At 47.8% G+C, this 20,190-nt stretch overlaps 1 long non-coding RNA gene across 2 annotated transcripts in view; it reads right to left on the bottom strand.

Annotated features, from left to right (window-relative positions):
- The window catches only part of LOC138793206 (uncharacterized), a 63,266-nt gene that overhangs the window by 30,964 nt on the left and 12,112 nt on the right, over positions 1-20,190 (bottom strand). For both annotated transcript variants that reach the window (XR_011363232.1, XR_011363231.1), the window contains exon 2: positions 13,478-13,572. This is a non-coding gene — a long non-coding RNA (uncharacterized lncRNA). The remainder of the gene's footprint in view (positions 1-13,477; positions 13,573-20,190) is intronic.

The raw sequence follows: 20,190 nt of genomic DNA, 5'->3' as shown, positions 1-20,190 counted from the left end.
TACTGTATAGGTAACAGTACATTTTTACCTCCAGACAACATGAGTTAAAAAAAAAAAAACCTACTATGTGAAGTACTAAAAAAGGAATCGCGCCTAATGGGTTATTGTTGTCCATGGGAAAAAAAATAAGCCCTAGTTCTTTTTTTTTTTTTGGAGAAAATGACCATGACTTATTTTTGGATAAACACAGTAAGGCTGCATTCGCACAGTCTGGGAAGTTGTCCGTTCGCACGGACAATTTTACAGCCCATTGCTTCCTATTGGCCTATTCAGACGTTCCGTGATTTCATGGATCCGTGATCCGTTCCGTTTAAAAATAGGACATGTCATAACTCGGGACGGAAGCACAGAACGAATTCCCCTTAAAAATCAATAAGATCTGTATTTTTCACGGATGTACACGGATGTGACATCCGTGTTCATCGGTGAAAAACACGGATGTGATGTAATCAATGTAATTTAAAATGCTGTAAAACAGATTCGTGAAAAAAAAACGGACACGGATTCAAAACGGATGAAAAATGGACTGTTTTGCATGGCTCACGGAGGTAGCTACCGGACCACAATCACGGACCGGGAAAATCACGGAATGTGTGAATGCAGCCAAAGGGTAGTATTACACAGGCCGATGGGGGCCCGATAATAACTGTAAACGAGCGCCGAGCTGCTGGGCCTAATACACGGCTCAATTATCCTTTAACAAGGGCTGCAGGGACATCGTTACCGATGTCCTTGCAGCCCTTGCTTAAACTGTATACATTACCTGTCCATGCTGCAGGGCTCCTCTTGCGGTCTGCTTCTCACCGGGTCCTGTGCCCTGCAGCTTCAGAGCGGCCTGTCTGAGCTGACAGGCCACTTAGCCAATCACTGGCCGCGGCGGTCCCAGCCTGTGATTAGCTGAGCGTCCTGTCAGCTTAGACAGGCCGCTCTGAAGCTGCAGCGAGTGGGACCCGGGGAGAAGCAGAGCGCAAGAAGAGCCCTGCAGCCTGGATAGGTAATGTATTCTTCTTTGCATATCGTCAGCCGCCGGCTGCGCACCGCTATTACATGTAGTGGTGGCGCCTGACAATTATAGATCCAAACCTATATCAACGATCAACTGATCGTTGTGTTTAGGTTGGATAGGGCCGATTATCGTTCCGTGTAATAGTACCCTAAATGCATACTGACTTTTTACCCTCAGTTCTTCAATAGAAAACCTAGAATCACATAACTGGTACTGAAAAAAATACAGGGGATAAAAACACCTATAGCAATTTACACTAAAATGAAAAACAGAAAAACCACAAAAAGGAAAGAGAATCTGCAGACAAGCTTTTGGCTTTTTTTTTCCCTAGACAAAAATTTGTTTATGACGGAAGCCACAAAGATGCTTAAAGGGAACCAGTCATCCCTGACAGTGGGCCAGTTTACACAGTGCACTTTATTATCTTTATATTGAAAGTCCAGCAAGAGCAAAAGTGCACCACTCACCAACACTTGGTGCACATATAAACTATTCCGTCATACGACCAGTGTACAGATGTAGGAGGACATACAGAGGAAGCATGTGTCTGTGCTCACAAAACGATTGTTGCCTGTTTGTTCTCCTACATCTGTACACTGACCGTATGACGAAATAAAGATTTTCTGTGCATCAAGTGCTGGTGAGTGCTGCATTTTTGCTCTTGGGCGGTTTGGGCGGCCGCCCGGGGCCCGAGGCTCCGGGGGGCCCATGCCACACCGCCCACATTATAATGCCACCCGGGAGGCCCCCTTCCCCTCGCCACTGCACTCTTGTGACCGCAAGCATTGTTTCGTTTGCGGTCACAAGAGTCTCCGGCTGCCTCCGGCTGATGCGCGGCTGCCGGGGGTTTCCCGTCCTCTCCCCGGCAGCGCGCGCATCACACAGCTCCTAGTGCCGCCTGGGCCCTGACTTCCGGTACTGGGAGCGCACGTTAGAGACGCTCTGTGTACCGGAAGTCAGGGCCCAGGCGTACAGGGAGGGAGGTGTGATGCGCGCGCTGCCGGGGAGAGGACTGGACACCCCCGGCAGCCGCGCATCAGCCGGAGACTGCAGAAGGAGAGAGGATCAACGGGGGAACGCAGGGTAGGTGAGTTGTATTTTGTTATTTTTGTGTTATTTACTGACCGGGGGGGGCATCTATAAAGGGGGGAAAGAGAGGGACCATTTATAAAGGGGAAAGAGGGGGACCATCTATAAAGGGGGAAAGAGGGGGACCATCTATAAAGGGGGGAAAGAGGGAGACCATCTATAAAGGGGGAAAGAGGGGGACCATCTATAAAGGGGGGAAAGAGGGAGACCATCTATAAAGGGGGGAAAGAGGGGGACCATATATAAAAGAGGGAAAGAGGGGGACCATCTATAGAGGGGGACCATCTATAGAGGGGGGCCATCTATAAGGGGGGAAAGAGGGGGACCATCTATAGAGGGGAGAAGAGGGGGACCATCTATAAGGGGGGGAAGAGGGGGACCATCTATAGAGGGGAGAAGAGGGGGACCATCTATAAAGGAGGAAAGAGGGGGACCATCTATAGAGGGGAGAAGAGGGGGACCATCTATAGAGGGGGAAAAGAGGGGGACCAACTATAAAGGGAGAAAGAGGGGGACCATCTATAGAGGGGAGAAGAGGGGGACTATCTATAGAGGGGGGAAAGACGGGGACCAACTATAAAGGGAGAAAGAGGGGGACCATCTATAGAGGGGGAAAGAGGGGGACCATCTATAGAGGGGGAAAGAGGGAGACCCTCTTCTCCTGACATCCTCTGTGCTGCTCGGGCCTCTCCTATAGATCAGCACCCTCCTCTCCTGACATCCTCTGTGCTGCTGTGACCTCTTCTATAGATCAGCACCCTCCTCTCCTGACATCCTCTGTGCTGCTGTGACCTCTCCTATAGATCAGCACCCTCCTCTCCTGACATCCTCTCCTATAAGATCAGCACCCTCCTCTCCTGACATCCTCTATGCTGTGGGAACCTGCGACCTCCCCTATAAGATCAGCACCCTCCTCTCCTGACAACCTCTGTGCTGCTGTGACCTTGGGGGGGGGGCAACATCAGGGGACCAGGTGAGGTGGCAATATGTTTATTGGGGGCAACAGCGGGGGAACAAGTGGCAATATGTTTATTGGGGGCAGCGGAGGTGGGGTGGGCAATGCTTACTGGAGGTAGCAGCAAGGGACCGAACATTATGTTTATTGGGGCCAGCAGGGAGGGGAGGCAGGCAGTGTTTATTAAGGACAGCGTGGGGGGGGGGGGCAGTAGCGGATTATAATGTGGGCGAATTGACTGGGGGGGGCCCAGGTTGGGTGGACAGCCCGGGGCCCAGGGTAAATTTAATCCGCCACTGGCAGGTGGGGATATCAGCCAGCACCCACTATAGGGGATCGAGAGCATGCAGAAGTTAAATTCCACCCTAGGGCCGCCAAGAAAACATGGATACAGCCAATGGCTGTATCCATGTTTTCCAGGACTCTCTAGGGTGGCATCCAACTTCTCCAGCCGCCGGTAGTCAAATGCCGAGCGTTTGGGTTTGAAGAATTTTGCCAAACCCAAATGGTTCAGCAAGTCTGCTCAACACTAGTCATGCATGCACAGCCAACAGAAGACACAATATACCTCATTATCTACTAAAAGGTCCAACAGTGGGACACCCAGAATCCAACATGGATTAGGGCCGATGGTTACACAATTTATAACAATGCTTATAGATATGCATGGATTACGTCACAGGAGGCCTATCCATGTGCTCATAGTTTTAGGAAGAAATCCCTAGTAGTCCTATATACCCTGGCAGTTACACACTGTTTGAGTCCTGCACAAAAGCAGTGTACGTCCGGCAAATGAGCAGAACGTTGTCACATAATGACTCCGTCCTGCTCATTTAAGTCAATGTAACGGTCGGACGCAGGCCGGGCTGCACGTCAGCAACCTATTTTCACTGATTCCTGACGTATAGCCCGTTGTGGGCCCAAAAACGAGATGTGAACATACCCTAAGAAGCGGGTCCCAGTGTTGTACATCACTCCGTCTACCTCTCCAGTTTATAATGTCACCCTCCTTTCCTCTAGGACAAGGCCCAGCAGTACAGTGCCCCGCCGATGCTTCCGCTTGGCACCTTCTTCGCTATTATTAATGTGAATCTGAAATGTAACAAGACATAAAGGTTGCATTTTTATGAAGAGTTTTCAATAAGCTTGTGTGAAAATCAGACTTTAAAATTCCTGCACCAAATAAAGATTTTTATGTCAGGGCTGACTAGGAGTACATGACATTTAAGAGGAAAATGTCATGAAATTACTTGTAATAACTTTTCAATGAGGCATCTCACGCCAACATTTTACAGCGCGCTACTAGCCCTACAAAACTTCATCATTTCATTCAATGATTGCCTGTTGCCATTGGCAGTGCATTGTGTGTATGTGCATGGCCCTGGGTCACGTGGCATCCTCACTCCCTGCCGTGCCCCCCCCCACCCCTCCCCCGCCCGCAGCTGCTCCCAGCTCAGACGACTTGTCTGCCCCAAGCAGCTTCTGGCAAGGGAGACTGAAACTAGAATCAATGGGAAAATGGGAACTTGAGACTATCTGTCATTTTTCTCATTAATATTCTTTTCTTTCGACACGTATGCCATTAATGCACAAGCAAATATCTATTGTAGACGTTCAGGAACGGAGGGATAAAATGGCTCCCCATTGGGGGAGATGCCATTGTGCCACCTTCTAGACGTTCGGTTTGCAGCGATTTGGAGAATCATGATTGTACATTGCAGCTGGGAGTGTTATCATATTTGATAGTCGGTGTATGACACACAGTCTCCTGATTCATGATTAAAAATAAGACTGGCTCAAATCCAGTTGGGAGGGAGGTTTAAATCACAGTACAACAGAAGAGAGGACACCCCCACGCTCCCTTCAAATCCAATTAACCGCTTAATTAGTCAGACAGTTTCTCAGCTATTAACCCATTGTTATTCTCCCAAGAGAGCAGAAAAGCATAATATATTCATATACATATGGCTTAATGTGCATATCACCTATGGATAACGTCAGGCGGTGACAATGATGAATCTTTCTCGTGGCTTTTTTTGGAGTTGAAAGAAAGCCGAGCTGAAACAAAGTACATTAACTAGAGATGAGAGAGTTGGGCCGAGGTTCGGGTTGGTAGGAACCCGAACCATCAGCATTTGAATCCTGCTGTTTGCCCGGTCCGTGGGGAAGGTGGAGATAGCCTGAGTCCCACCTAAAAAACAGGGATACAGTATATGACCTTGGCTGTATCCATGATTTACAGGCTGTCTCCACCTTCCCAACAGAGTAGGCAGACAGCAGGTTTCAAATCACGATGGTTCGGGTATGAATGTGAACCTCAGCCCGGCTGGCTCATCTCTAACATTAAAGTGAAAGTACCATTAGGTACATTCATTTTAAGTGTTGCACATAAATAAAATGGCGTCAACGCAGGGAAGGCTTTTGAACTGCGGGCCAGTTCCTGCGCATGGCATGAAGCACTGGAAGCGGGCCCACTGGCCCCCGGTGGGAGGAACCCCCCCGCCCCTCTATGACGCGTCTTCATTGATTCTAATGGAGCTTTGTCACAGAGCAGAGGGGGTATCCAAGTGCTTTAGCCCGGACCGATGCTCGGGAACCACAGCACCGGCTTTCCTGTTCCGACGCAGTTTTTTCATGTGAAAACTTAAAGGAGACCTGTCACCCCCCTGTGCCGGGGTGACAGGCTCCCGACCCCCAGCTAGATCCCCTTATACTGACCTCATCCCGCTGAGTTCTGCTCCCGGAGCCGGTCCCGGGACAGAGATATCCTGGTCAGAAGCTGTGGAGATAGGTCCGGCGTCCATAGAGAATGAATGGAGCCGTGCGCGTCCTGGCTTCTGACCAGGATATTTCCGCCCCGGGACTGGCTCCGGGAGCGGGACTCGGCGGGATGAGGTCAGTATAAGGGGATCTAGCTGGGGGTCGGGAGCCTGTCACCCTGGCACGGGGGGGGTGATAGGTCCTCTTTAAAGTGAATGTACCTGATGGTACATTCAATTTAAGTGCATGTCATGTCAGTGGACAGAAATGGCAGAATCACACGACTTGTGTGTGCATAGAGTTTTGGTAGTGCCTTTAAAAAATTTTGAAAAAAACATGCAAAAAATGTAATGTAAGTCGTGATGTGTTTTGTCTTCTTGGAGCAATTATTATTTAATGAACCTGATGGTATCTCATTCATAAATATAAAAACAGGGCACGACAAATTGGGCGGCAGGGTTGCACAAGTAATCCTTGTATTGTTCGGGCAGCCCTGGAAACTGACAACACAGTTATGTATATATTGGGGGTCTGGCATATGTGTATATGCATGCTGTCAGTTTCCAGATCCCAAGCAGTGCATACTTACCATCTGCATTGCTTGTAATCAGTCTATCCAGTCCTCTGGCTGTATCTACAGGCTTTGCCTCCTCTGGCTGTCAATCTCTTTAGAGGAGGCGGGGCCTGACAATACAGCTGGCAGCCGGAGGACTGGAGAGCTGGATCACAAGAAGCGCAGATGGTAAGTATACACCGCTTGTGATCTGGGATCTGGAAACTGACAGCAAGTAAGAGCTGCTGTATCCAGTAGTGTTGCAAACTTCTGTTTAAGTTCATGGCATAAGGTCAAGGTTTCTGTGTACCTGTGGAGGTATTAGTCTTGGCATCTTATGCTGACATGGTTAACAACATGTGGCACCAAGGGCCTTGTGCAGCAGTGAGAGAAGGACTAGGCATGCTCATAAATGTGTGCTTGGTGCCAAGTGAGGGGGTGTGTTTTTGAGGCCCTTTTGTGTACAATATTGAGGCCTGCTGTGAAGTAGAGGAGAGGTCTGGGTTTATTTCAGCCCCCCATGAGCTGAGAGTGACTGAAAGTCTGAGTAAGGGTATGTGCACACTTCAGAATTAAGTGAGGAATTTCAAGCGGAATCCACACGTCAGGTTCCACTTAAAGTTTCGCCTGTCCCATTGACATGTCGGCAGTGCAGGCACACAGTATAGAATAACGTCCGTAATTGATAATGACCGTCGTCCAGATAATGAACATGCTTATTATTTACTACCAGTATTTGCAAAATACAGCTGTTTTTTTTCTCCGTTCATCTATTCACGTGTAAATTTTTATTTTTATTCAAAGTAACATTCAGCTTTTATTTTATGGTGGATGAACATAATCTTAATCTTTTTAAAAGCGGCTTCTGGAGGAAACAGGATCATGGTTATTACAGCCTTCGTGTCTCGTGAACAAAGGGATATCCCATCAAGGAACTATGAATGGTCCCGTGAGTTGAATAATGGAGAAGTGAAAGATACAGCTGTTGTTTATACCACAATATGACTTTTTATTATGTAACCTATTTGTGAGGGCTCTCCTGAAGAAGGGGTGGACTAATAACTACATGGGTTGCTGACCGATTTCACATACAGGACTGAAAGCACCAGTATAAACAGTTGGTTCGGGTTTGATGTAAAAACACTTAAAGGGGGTACTTCTGTATCAGAAATGTGTATCTAAATAAACCCCAATAATCACCACAAGATATATAACTCACTCATGCAGGAATCATACACTGCAGTTTTTGTGCGAAAGAATCAGAAGTGGATTCAAATGGGATAGAAAATATAAAAGGAGAGCGTGTGCTTCTCTTTCCTGTTGGATCCACTTCTAGTTTTGGCACAAAAACTGCTGTGTGTGAAACCAGCATCATATAGTCTAAGGTGCCTATTCCACTGAGCGATAATCGGCCCGATTCGGCTGATTATCGCTCCGTGGAATAGAGACAACGATCAGCCGATGATCGTGTCATCAGCTGATTGTTTATTTAGGTTCAAACCTTAAAGGACAAGTGCCATGAAAAACTTTTTCCCAGTAATTGAAGCACATTACAAAGTTATATAACTCTGTAATGTGCTTCAAACACCTATCTGCCTCCCTTCCCTGTCTTTTCCCCCCTCCACCCCCCACCAGGAAGTGTCCTGACTCACACAGACCTCATTACTGTCGTCACCGTCACCAAGCTCTTCTCTCAGCTCCTACACTCCTACACAAGCCTCCCCCCTCCCCTGCCTTGTCAGGTGACAGGCTTGCTCACCTCCGATTGGCTGAACAACTGCAAGCCATCACTTGTCACATCTCACTTGCTTATCTTCCCTCAGACTGACTCCGGCACTTAGGCCCCATTCACACGTCCGTGTCAGTTTTTACTGTCAGGAAATCCTGATCAGGGGGCCTTAAATGTCATCAGGAAAGTATCAGGATTTCCTGACAGTAATCCGTTTTTACCTTCAGGAAACCATCAGGAAAAACCTTCAGGATTTCCTGATGAGAAGAAAAAAAGGGCATGTATTTCTGCAAACTGGATGGTCACAGCTTGCAGAATTACAACTCCCATCATGCTTGGCTGACAGGTCATGATGGAAGTTGTACTTCTGCAGTCTGTGGTCACCCAGGTTGCAGTACATGATGGGAGTTGTACTTCTGCAACCTGGATGGCCACAGGCTGCAGAGGTACAACTCCCATTATGGCCTGTCAGCAGGGCATGATGGGAGTTTTAATCTCACCTGTCCTGGTCTCCTGGCCGCCGGGGGTGGGGTGGGTGCCGCGAGTGGCCGCGGGGGGAGGTGCGGGGGTGCCGCAAGTGGCCGCGGGGGGGTGCCGCGATTGGCCGCGGGGGTGCCGCGATTGGCCGCGCGGGGGTGTGGGGGTGCCGTGATTGGCCGCTGGGGTGCCGCGAGTGGCCGCGGGGGGGTGCGGGGGTTCCGCGATTGGCCGCGGGGGGGGTGCGGGGGTGCCGCGAGTGGCCGGGGGGGGGGGGGGAGTGGGGGGTGCGGAGGTGCCGCGAGTGGCCGCCGGGGGGTGCCGCGAGTGGCCGCGGGGGGGTGCCGCGAGTGGCCGCGGGGGGAGCGGGAATGCCGCGAGTGGCCGTGGGGGTGACGCGAGTGGCCGCCGGGGGTACCTGCAGACAAGGATACGGACGAAGAGGCAGCAGGAGGCCGGGGCAGAGGCGGAAGGTGAGTGGAACTCCGGACGCTTTCCTGATGTGCATCAGGAAAGCGTCCGGGGCCCGGGCGCTCCCATAGACTCCTATGGGGGCGTCCGGGCCGGATTTCCGGACGAAAATAGGACCGGTTCTAAAAAATCCGGTCCTATTTTCCGGAACGGACACCCTTCCGGAAAATTCCGGAAGGGTGTCCGTGTCCAATGAAAGTCTATGCGTCCGGAAATCCGTCCGGATTTCCTGATAGGAAATCCGGGTGGTTTTTTCGGACGTGTGAAGGGGGCCTTAGGCAGCTCCCCCTCCCCTCATACCCTCTCTCCTGCTGCGTGGACTCAGTGAAGGAGTCATGTCACTAGAGAAGATAAGCTGAGCAAGCAGAGTCACCTGACAAGGTGGGGGAGGGGGAGGCTGGTGTAACAGGACCTAGAGCAGCCCTCCTGCTGATGACTCATCCTCACAAGAAGGAGCTGCCTGGTGACGGTGACGACAGTAATCAGGTCTGTGTGAGTCAGGACACTTCCTGGTGGGGGGTGGAGGGGGGAAAAGACAGGGAAGGGAGGCAGATAGGCGATTGAAGCACATTACATAGTTATATAACTTTGTAATGTGCTTCAATTACTGGGAAAAAGTTTTTCATGGCACTTGTCCTTTAAACAAGTACCATGCTTTACCTAACCATACTGCAGGTCTTCTCCTGCGCTCCTTCTTCCTCCCGGTCTCACGCGCAGCAGCAGCTTCGATGCGGCCTGTCTTAGCTGACAGACCGCTCAGCCAATACCTGGCCGGGACCGCTGCGGCCAGTGATTGGCTGTGCGGGATCGGGAGGAAGAAGGAGCGCAAGAGAAGGCCTGCAACATGCTTAGGTAAAGTATGGTGACAAGGGCTGCAAGAACATCGGTAACGATGTCCCTGCAGCCCTCGCTAAACGATTATTGGGCCGTGTAATAGGCCCGTTAAACGAGCGCCGATCTAGCAAATCGGCGCTCGTTTACGTTATTGATCGGGCCCCCATCGGCCCGTGGAATAGGACCCTTACGCAGCTTTTCCGTGCTTCACCACTGACAGGAAATGGAAAATAAAAGGATTACAAAAGGTGTATTGTCTCTGACTCCTTTCTCTCTCCTGTGACGACACATCATCCTCTGATGTCCACTATCTCTTACAAACCCCTCCAGCCCACATGACCATCTTCCTGAACAGACAAGAAGTGTTAGAAGCAGGCGTTCTAAAAAGTCGGAGCCTCCCACAAGTATACACTTATCCCCTATTCTGTGTAACAGTGAGACAACACCTTTAACACCTTAAAGGGGTACTCCGGGTCGGGGGGTATTTTGGTGGATCGCCGGGGAGGGGGTGGAAATTGAAGCCGGAGGTCACTTACCTCCCCCGTTCCAGCGCCGCTGCCCGGATTGCGCCGCCCGATACTCCCGTCCCGCGGCCGCTTCCTGGTCAGAGCTGCTGCATGAGACGTGACGTTTCAAGGCAGCTCTGCTAATCAGCGGCCGTAGCGGTATCTTGCCTCGGTCGCTGAATGGCAGAGCTGCCTTGAGACGTCACGTCTCAGCCTCTTTTCAGTCCCATTCTCCATTTCCAATGATACCCACCAGGGCTACCCCCTCTCTCCCATCTTCATTCTCACTTTCGAACATTTCCTGCGCCATATTCACCAAAATCCCGTTTTCACAGATGTCTTCATAGGTGGCCATACCCACAAGGTGGCTGCTAGACTTCACTAAGCTACTTAGGGGGTCAGCCAATAAGGGCGCGCTATTCAAAGGTGGCACAAGGGTACGTTCACTTGGTTTGGCCAGTGTTTCATCTTTAAGACGAACGTCCTTCCTCGAATGCTCTGCCTATTACAAGCCTGGGTATTTCGCTCTTCCCCATCCTATGAAACCCTTCCATGGACTGGATGATCCCAAGTTCTGTTGGTGGTTCAAGGCAGGTAACTTTGGGCAAGGACTTTTCTGAAAGCCTCCTCCTGGCTTTCCCTCTCCGCACTCAAGGATCTTGTGGGTCCTGTCCCTTGGGACCTTGGAGGTCCATGCAACTCATACCTGTCTGCTTGGGAAACTGATCTGGGCCTCTCACTATTGGCTACTTAGATCTCCTGTGTCTTCATGTTCACCCACTCCTACTCAATCTTCTCCAGCTTACAAGATTCCCAGATGGTACTGTGTTCTTACTCCTATTTACAGGATCTTTCCTGACGACTGTGTTGGAGGAACTGCGGGGATGAAGGCTCGCTCCTGCATACCTTCTGGAGCTGTCTAAAATTGCCTTTACCTTCACGAATTTTAAGCTGCTCTTCTCCCCATCGTTCTTTCTCTTGCACATCTTTGAGATTTCTATTAAGATATACCGTAATTCTATCCATTTGGTCAGTGCAGCCAGAGAATGTATCCCCATCCTGTGGTGCAGCCCCCAGGCCCCCACATATCCACGTGGTTGAGGAAGGTTAAGGACAGCAAATGCATGGAGGACCTCACGGCTCAGGCGTATGACCGATCTGCCCGGCTCTTCCTTACATAGTTGTACTGAGACCAATTCACCGAAACGGATGAATATAAAGCTCTCTTAGCTCAGTGACAGAGCTACATAACCCCCCCCCCCCTTTTTTCCCTCTCTTCTTTTTTGGTTCTTGTTCTCTCCCCTCTCCTCCTTTTCCCTTCCCACTTCTTCTTTCGTCCCTCCTTCGAGTCGCTTAGCCTGGGATTGATGATGTGGGCCTAGGCCCGTGTTCCATTGTTTTGCCAATCATTTACCTCTGTAGCTGCACTATACCTTATTTAATGATAATTGTACCATTGCAGGAGCCTTTTAAGATGCAGTCTGTTTGTTCTAAAATTTATTTGAAAAACTTTTAAAAAATTGAGAATTAAAAAAAAGAAAGAAAATGGAATGAACACAACATGACTGTCAATCTTACTTAAGTGTGGTGTTTATTTCATGCAAGATCTCGCCTAGTAGGGCAAGTTTTTTTCTTAAAATGATCAGGAATCAGCCCAGAACTACATGGGGGGACCTGTTCAATGATCTGAGGAGAGCTGGGACCACAGTCTCAAAGATAACCATTAGTAACATACTAGGCCGTCATGGATTAAAATCCTGCAGGGCACACAAGGGCGCGCAAGTTCCCACTGCTCATGCCAGCTCATATCCATTACATACCTTTCTGTTCTTTGTAGCTGGGAAAACTTACAAAAAACTTGTCAGTGTATCAAATACTTATTTTCCTTACTGTATGGTATGAATATTAGTCTGAACATGGACAGTCACATATGAAAAGTTATATTTGAGCGGAATAGCCCTTTAAAGTGAATCTAACATCAAGGCTGCTCAAACAAGTGCTATACACTCTCAGATCGGCAGCACCACGCTGTGACCACTTCCAAGGCACCACACCAGCTGATTTGCAAAAAAAACAAAAAAAACCCCAATATTTCTGAGACGGGGCGGTGGAACAGTAATAAACCAGCACCACTTGAATCAGCACAATTGAGAGTTTGAAGAGCTTTAAAGGAAACCTGACACCGGCCGTTCTGTAACCCGGCCGGGTCACGGAATGCCCGGTGTCTTAGTATGTGGGAACAATGGCCTTAAAGGGAACCTGTCATCCCCCGTGCCGGGGTGACAGGCTCCCGACCCCCCGTTAGAGCCCCCCATACTCACCTAATCCCGGCGGGTCCCGCTTCTGGAGGTGGTCGGGTGATGAAGATCTCAGCCGCTGCAGTCCAGCGCTCCGTCATTCTCTATGGGTGTTGGACTCATCTCTCAGCGCGCGCGCCGGGCTGCAGCAGCTGAGATCTTCATCACCCGACCACCTCCAGAAGCGGGACCCGGCGGGATTAGGTGAGTATAGGGGGCTCTAACGGGGGTCGGGAGCCTGTCACCCCGGCACGGGGGGTGACAGGTTCCCTTTAAGGCCATTGTTCCCACATACTAAGACACCGGGCATTCCGTGACCCGGCCGGGTTACAGAACGGCCGGTGTCAGAAGATCATCCGGACAATCTTCACTGCCACTGAATTCAGATGCAGGCACATCAGTGTGTGTCCGCATCCGAATTCCATGCTGCACACAATGTAGCGTACGGCCTGAGCCGCATACTCCATAGTGTGCATTGACAGGTTTTCTGCAGCCGCTATTTACTGAATAGCGGCCGCAGAAAACTGATATGTCAGTTTCTTGTGGCGCCGCTAGGAATCCCGGCCGGAGTGTATACTATGTGTATACACTCCAGCCGGGATTCCTTGGAAGGCAGCACTACGTAAGTTCTGTAGTAATCACGGCCGTTCCTAATTCATAAATCAAATACGGTGCACCTACTGCACGAATATAATGTCGTATCAATGAGTGTTATTCTCTGCATGGTTTTCATATGAACTTCACATCCCTACTAGTATTTCACACCTCCCACATAATCACCCGAACGGGCAGGTCATTACCTCTCCAGCATGTCCTGTATACTCCTCTACCGCTGCTGTGACCATCTTGATGATCTGATTGATTGAATGTTGTTCTATCCATGTCCACTTGAAAACTGCAGAAATCAGAAAGGAATTGAAGATAAACTGTGGCAGATTATATATACAGTATGTTATAAACAGCAGGAAAAGCAATCCGAATAATCATCAAGTTGTTTGCAGAAGAAAAAAACGTAGACTGATAGGATGCCATGGCATAACTTATAATGCCATGTAATTTGTAACTATTCTCAGTTTAAAAAAATTACATATATTTATTAAAAGGTCCTTTAAAAAGTCTTCTTTATCCTAGTAGGGAGCTAGTGAATTACTGCTCTGATTTCATAGTATGGTGCCCAAGGGATCAATACTGGCCATCCTACCCAATCTTTCTATCATTTGTATTATTGATCGACCAGAATACGAGTAGCTACATGTTTAAATTACACCAAGATTTCTAAAATCATTAATCCTGGAACAGGACTACATGACGAGCCAGGCAATAAATAGCAGACACATAACTTGAAGTTTCTGGGTCATGAACCAGGACCCCCAATTCCCCAAAACTTTGCTGTTTCAATCCATGTTTTGCACTTTTTAAAGGGGAAGCCTTTTTTTAAAAGAACCACTTCATGTGGTTTTAGGCCTCATTCACACGTTCGGGGATTTTTTAGATCCGCTATTTTTAATCCAGGATCTGTGAAATATGAAAATAATTGCATCCGCATTGGCAAAAATGTTGAAAAAAAAAAGTTTGCTTAAATTTGATCCGTGTCGGACGTAAAAAAAAAAAAAATCCCATAGACTTCTATTAGTAATCCGTACCGCAATCACAATCTGCACTGTGTGTGAATACCACGATAGAAACCAATGTTTCCAATAAGTTGATCGGTGATTGCGGGCCTACAATTACGGACAACTTTGCAGAACGTGTGAATAAGGCCTTGCTCTTCTGATGCCTTTTTCTGCCGGCTTTGAATGCCTTGCCGTTCCACTTCCCCAGCACTGCTATCAGAATACATTTCCCAGAAGTCTTTGCAGTAAACTAGTAAACTCTCAGAATGTCCTGTATCTCCCACACCCTGCCCCCTTACGTCCACACCCTAAAGAGGTTCTCTACTTAATACGAACTTGTCCCCTACCCACAGGATACAGGACAAGAGAGAGATGGAAGGTGGCCCGGTCAGCCTGTGATCCACAGCTCTATGAAGCTGCTGAATAAAGCCGAGTGCTGTACATAGAGAATGAATAAACAATAAATAGAGCCATGGAAAACCCCTTTAACCCAGCAAGCAAACTAAATGTGAGACAGTGGTCACATGATCTCTGTCTCCTATAAAGAAGGGGAGGGGCATAAGAGGGAGCAGGAGACAGAGTGGACTGCAGGGAGGCCGTTTTTCTTCACTTCCTGGATGTCAGTCACCTACCAGTGCAGCAGAACTGCGCAGACACAGTGACACATTTTCTAGAGACATCTATATAACTTTAAAGGGTGCGATCACACATAGCGAGTTTGCAGTTGCTTTCACGCTGTGAGTTTCGCAGCAGATTTTCATTCTGCTGTGAGAATATAGTCTCAGCCATATTAAATTAATTAGTTGCTGACAAAACTAAAAAAAACAGTATTTGTTTTGAAATAAAGGCCGTTAATTGCCATTAAATGACGTCCGTCCACTCAATTTTAGTGTGTGAACATAGCCTTTCTGTGTTTTCAATCCACTCCCGGTTTTGGTTGCCAAATACTGAGCAAAAATACTGTGTGTGAACATAACCTTACAATGCAACTGGTGATTTCACTGCCTAGGACAATAACTGACATTACAATACGCATATCTCAACACATCTATGATATGTACAAGCATTGTAAACCCACTGGGGACGTGTTATATATTATTCTAAATTTAGGCAGTGTAAAACGAGCCGAGAAGAAGCTGCACCAAATTCATCACCGTATCACCTGCGGTATGACAGATTTGGTGCATCTTGCTATAACCGGTGGCTGCAGAAGTTTGATGTAACCCTAGGAAGTCCTGGAAAACATGGATAAGGCCATAGAGCATAGGATATATCCACGTTTTCTAGGCATTCAGCTTTGGCAGCTACTGGTACTTAAATAGCGCATGCTCAGGTTCGGGCGGACCCAAGCCTGCTCAAAATTTCCTCATCTCTACTAATAAACAAAGTACAAGGCTAATGCATACAGTAACGTCCCAGTACAGTTATAACCGATGTATGATGTCACAGTATGGAACCTATGGCCAACGCGGTGTTAAACCATGAAAATATAGTCTTAGAACTGTCACAAACCTGGGATAATAGAAATCAGTGATGTCGCTGCTAATAGCACAAAACAGGCTAATAAATAAAGGAGTCGTAATACAAGGATAGTGCACCCAATTCACAGAGGTAATAAACAAAATGATGTCACAGTTCAGGGATAATTACAGTGATAGCACAGCGGTAATAAACATAATGCCACAGCTAAGGGATAATGCACACTGTCTATTCTCGTCTGATAGAGATGGCGTCCTGCTCCCACAGGCACTAGGACCCAGGTGCAACCACAAGCTCTGCAACCCCTATAGTTACACAAGCATTATACATTTGAACTAGATCAAAGCAGTTTCAATACTATACTTAGATATATATTTATCCAATCAGGAACATAGTGCACCATGGACATGGGTATTCCCCTCCAGTATCAACCAATTGCTTCAAAAACAAATGTCTGCGGGCTGTACCAGAATATCACAGGGGCTAGATGCAGCCCATTGGCTGGAGGTCTCTCCCCACCCCCCACCCCAAGGGTATACAGCAGCTGGTAAGTACTGGAAGGCTTAATTTTTACTGTATAAGGGTGAATTCACATTGAGGAATCCACATGGATAACATCCCATGGATACCGCAGCTTGCCCCCGAGATCTCCCACTTGACTCTTCGCCCGTGCCATAGACTCCATTCTAGGTTCGGGCAAATTCCGCCATCCGCCCAAAGAATTGGGTGAACAGTGGAATCTGCCTGAGCCTAGAGTGGAGTCTATTGCACTTGCAGAGAGTCAAGCTGGGGCGAGCGGCGGAATCTGTGGGATGTTGTACGTGTTACTTCTGACACCAGTTAATTTGAAAAACAAAAATAAAAAATTCTCCAGAGTACCCCTTTAAAGTGGCTCTGTACCCACAAACTGCCCCCCAAATCGCTTGTACCTTCGGATAGCTGCTTTTAACCCAAGATCTGTCCTGGGGTCCGTTCGGCAGGTGATGCAGTTAAATTTGCAGTGCCGTGTCAAACTGGCGTGGCCTAGAGTGTCTATGCCCTAGGCCTGCACCGCCTCTCCTCCCCACCCTCTTCATCACTAGGAATGCCCCAAGCAGGATTTCTCCTATTCATCACCTGTCTGAACACTGCACTGGTGCCTTAACGATCCAACACATGTGCAGTGTTCACACAGGTGATGAATAGGAGAAATGCTGCCTGGTCATGAGGAGGGTAGGGAGGAGGGATGGAGAGGCGATGCAGGCCTAATGTAGAGATACTCTAGGCCACGCTAGTTTGACACAGGGCTGCAAGTTTAAAAGTTGTTTTTTTAGGACAATAACTGCATCACCTACCGAACAGACCCCAGGACAGATCTTGGATTTACAGCAGCTATCCGAAGGTACAAGCGGTTTTGGGGGGTCAGATTGTGGGTACAGAGTCACTTTAAGTATTACTGTTTTATCACAATAGAATTTTTTTTCCTAAAACAAAAAGTTTTAGCGGGAATATATTAAGATTTTGATACCCTTTTATACTCATTTATGACGTTTTTTTGTCATTTTTTTCTAAGGTAAATTGAAAAATAGCAATTCGAGCTCTGAAGGCGGCAAGTCACTTAGGGGAGAAGATATAGGTCCACTGGGGGCGCTAGGCCTGTCTCCAGTGCACCAAACCAGACATTTGCATAAGTACAAAGCGGAGATGGGAGAAACGGACAGCACCGTTACAACGTGCTCAGGTGCGATGATCAGGTCATATGGAAATCTATGTGGAACAAGAATATTACTCAAATATAATAGTCTCTTAGAGCCATTTTACGGGGCAGCGTGTGAAGCTTTTTTATATACCATTATAGCAAGACCTACGAACATACGAGCATGCCCACTGCCCTCTCCCTGCCTCTCTGGTGTGAGCAGTGAAAAAGATAAAAAATTTGCATACTTTTTGCACAACACCTCATATCTATATGCATAGTTTTAGCAATGCCGCTTTTTTATGTGGGTGCATTATTTTTATATATATATATATATTACACAGCAAGTAACAGGTGAAGGGTATTGGAAATTAAAGGATAGCCTGAGACTTTTGACTAAATAGATAGATGCACACAAATTTTTGTCTCTGTACCGTACCCTCTGGGTGTCTATCACTAAGGTGGTGTCTATCACTAAAATAGTCAATTCATATAATGATACGATTGATAAAGAGCACTCGGCTGGTTTCCACGTCTGGGAAGTTTTCCCTTCTTTTCCCTTTGAGAATATACTGGCGGAGATGCCTCTCTGGGGGGGTTCTGATTTGCCTCTGGATGAATGTAAATCATTTACAATTAAACAGCGGTTGACCTAGTTAAACCTTAGTTTTTTGGAGCAATTGTGAACACAGTGCAGCTGTGAAGCCAGTAAAGAACATATATGGGATGCACCCTTCATCGTAACCATAGAACAAAGACCTCACCACCCATCAGCATAAAATAAAACCTTGCGAATGTCAATCAAGCAGTTGGAGATGGAAAGCGAGCTCAGGGACGCTGGGATTTACATAGTTGGACTTTTGCATCCAAGGTAACCCCCCCTGGGCTTTTGGAGCTTATTCCATAATTTAAAAAAAATGCAAAGGAAGACTATGTTCCATAGTGTAGAGGTCTCATGCAGTGATACAGTAAGCAATGGTGTAGGAAACTCTTACCTGTAACGGCTGAGCAAGCGGAAGAGGCACAACCCTCCATGGTGTTTGCAACATTATGTAAGATGACCTCAGACACTCCTATGAAATCCACTTGGGACCAGATAAAGGAACACAACACTTCCACTCCTTGTAGATAGGTCAAGATGGGTGCTGGTCACCCCAGGTAAGGTAAGTATAGATAAAAACAGGGTTTATTGGGCTAAAAACACAGTGCGCGTCAAAGTCAATCCGGCTTCTTTTTGTTATCTGGTAGAATGATGCATGATAGGAAATGTAGTTTTGCAACAGCTGGAGGGCCGAAGGTTCCCCATGCCTGATCTAAAAGCTTATATGCTTATAGCGCTTTTATCCTTTGGTCTATGGGGTTGTGAGGTGTCATTTATTTTGCGCCATAATCTGTACTTTCTATCGGTACCTTGATTGCGCATATGTGTGTTATGGCTTTTTATTACAATTTTTCTGGATTTGATACGACCAAAAATGTGCAATTTTGAACTTTGGAATTTTTGTTGCCCCCTCCCCTAACAAAAGTTACAATCACCCCCCTTTTCCTATTTTACGCCCCTGGTTGTTAAGGGGTTAAATCAATATTATACAAATGGCCGAACTGTGCTCCATGACAGGTCTGCTGTACATTACAAAAGGACGCTGGTTGACCTCAGGGAGATCAACCATAACACCGCAGAGACACCATAATGTGTCTTAACGTCAGTGTATTCTAGAACATTGCCCCCTGGGAAATCAAATATGCAAAAGAACACTGCAGAGACACCATCACATGTCTCAACGTCAGTGAACTAGGCAGACCTTCCTCCGGGAAGGAACAACCAAGCCAAGGAATGTCTCCAAACAGGGGCAGATTAACTTTACCAAAGGCGCCGGGCTGTTCACCAAGCCTGGGCCCCCCACCCCACTGTAACTATGGCAGCACTAGCCTGGCGTTCATAGTACAGGACAGATAATGTCATGATGTCCTGATTTTTGAAAAATTGCCATAAAAAAAACCTGTGATTTTTGCAAATCATGGCGGAAGTGTAGCCAGGAGACAGTACACCACTGATAGTATAAGTCTTTTTGGGTGGTCATGGGCCCCCCATGAGCTCAGGGCCCCGGGCTGCCGCCCGAAACGCCCCTGTTATAATCCACTACTGCCTCCAAATAAGGAAACCACCCAAGCAAGGTATCCATCCACAGACAGCTGTTTCGAGGGTTTTGCCCCTCATCAGTGTGGAGTAGGTTTCTGGCTAGTGGGAGCAATGACTAGTAAGTGCATGCAAAAGGACACTGGTTGACTTCAGGGAGATCAACCAAAACACCGCAGAGACACCATAACGTGTCTTAACGTCAGTGTATTCTAAAACATTGCCCACTGGGAAATCAAATATGCAAAGGACACTGCAGAGACACGATCACATGTCTCAACGTCAGTGAACTAGCCAGACCTTCCTCCGGGAAGAAACAACCAAGCCAAGGAATGTCTCCAATTAAGGAAACCACCCAAGCAAGGTATCCATCCACAGACAGCTGTTTCGGGGTTTTGTTGCTGTACATTACAGGCACAGTTATATCGTTGATATAGGTTTGTACCTATAATTGTCGGGCACCAACAGCGGCTGACAATTTGCAAAGTGCATACATTACCTATTCATGGTCAGGGGTTCCTCTTGCGGTCCTCTTCTCCCCGGGTCCCGCGCGCTGCAGCTTCAGAGTGGCCTGTCTTAGCTGACAGTCCGCTCAGCCGCTCACTGGTC

This window comes from Dendropsophus ebraccatus, chromosome 5, assembly GCF_027789765.1.
Source record: "Dendropsophus ebraccatus isolate aDenEbr1 chromosome 5, aDenEbr1.pat, whole genome shotgun sequence".
Taxonomy (NCBI): domain Eukaryota; kingdom Metazoa; phylum Chordata; class Amphibia; order Anura; family Hylidae; genus Dendropsophus; species Dendropsophus ebraccatus.
This window is presented reverse-complemented; position numbering and strand designations above follow the sequence as displayed.